A 1,844-nucleotide genomic window follows, 5' to 3' on the forward strand; every position below is an offset into this window, starting at 1 on the left:
AAAAAATTGTTTCTTTCAATGAGAAAAACAATTTTAAAAAGATTAAAACTTAATATAGACACTAATAATTTTAGAAGTCTATGTATTAGGTTTCAATGAAGTAAAAAATATTCTACAATGATGGAAGTATGCCACACTTTATATTTTATTCATGCTCTTTACAAAGAATGTGACATCTTCAAAGATAGAACAGATAGAAAATGGAAGCATATGTTTAAAAAAATGATCTGAGGCAACTACAAACATCACATATGCTGAAATTTGGCTTGCTCTGCTCTTGTTAAAGGGCTCCAGGCAAATTAAGCCCTCACAACATTTATATATCTCACATGGTCGAATAAATATTCAAAGACAAACCATTAATAATATTAATAAAAATAAAAGTCTCTCTGTCTTAATATCCTCATTTGAAAGAAATCTCAAAACTGGAGGCATGTTATTAAAAATTGAAAGCCCAAGTACAAAAATCTTGAGCTTTGCCTGGTAACAAGTTGGAATACCTACTGCAAGGAAACTGAGGCATAGCCTGTCAAACTTTTTTTAAAAATCAGCTTGAAAAATATTTAGTAACCTTACCCATACTTCCCTTTCATAGAGGGAAGCCTAAGTGGCTTACATATCATACCATCATTCTTACGAATCCTATTTCGAACTGTCACTAAATTTCACAGCTTGGTTCTTTCTGTTTAGGTAAGGTATGAAGGAACCTGTACTCATTTCCATCTCTATTTTTTTTTTAATAAATAAATGACCACACTGTGAGTAATTTTAAACATCAGGTGAACTTTTAATTTCTAGAGTTTTAATTTCGAATGTAGTGTTTCCTACTAGAAACTTTTGATAGATTTTTGATAGAAGGTATATAACAGGTTTAAAAGAAATTATACTGAATGTAGTACTTTTCCAAAGTTCTCATTTGGGGTACCCATTAAATTGTGGATTGTTGGGGAGTGTCACCTTCTAACTCAGTTCACTCAGCTCATTCTGGGAGGCAGGAAGCTCCTTTCTCCGAAAAGACTGCAGGAAATTTCACTCCAAGGCTATCGTTTAGATAGTGCTGTAATATTGTTATAATGTGTGACAGTTTATAATACGTTTCCACATTTGTTAATTCATTTGATTCTCTTAAGGACCCTAAAGTAGTGAAAATAGACATAATTGTCCTGTTTTATAAGGTTCCAGAGGTAAACTAACATATGTAAGGATACAGAGCTATTAAGAGGTAGAGGCAAACTTTGAACTCCTAATTTTGTGAATCTCAAGCTCTTTTTATAACCTTAGAGTAAAATGTTCTAGATTCCTTTTTTTTTTCCTTATTTTTTGGGCCAGCCTGTGGGATCTTAGTTCCCAGACCAGGGATTGAACCTGGGCCACAGCAGTGAAATTGTGGAGTCCTAACCACTGGACTACCAGGCAACTCCCTAGATTCCTTTTTTAAATTGAGGTATAATTAATATACATTAGCTTCAGTTGTATAACATAATGATTTGATATTTGTATACATTATGAAATGATCCCCACAATAAAAAGCTAGAGTCTTTCATAAGCAAACTCTTATTGCTGCCAGTACCCTTCACCTCTTACCAAACCCTACTACTGGGCCTGAGTGGTGGCCTTCCTGGGTCACAAGGAAAAGAAGGAAAGACAGAGGCAAGTCTAAACTCATAATGCTCACTGGAGTCTTGGCAGCTAGGTATGTGCTGTCACAGTTTTACCTCAAAGGAGTAAACTGTAGTAAAGTTTAAATAGATTAGGACCATCTGTTGTACAATTCCTTCCGATCATCCCATCACCATAGAAACCCACATGACAGATAAGCAAAAGTTTATCAGGAAAGCTTAAAA

Source organism: Phocoena sinus, chromosome 6, assembly GCF_008692025.1.
Source record: "Phocoena sinus isolate mPhoSin1 chromosome 6, mPhoSin1.pri, whole genome shotgun sequence".
NCBI lineage: Eukaryota > Metazoa > Chordata > Mammalia > Artiodactyla > Phocoenidae > Phocoena > Phocoena sinus.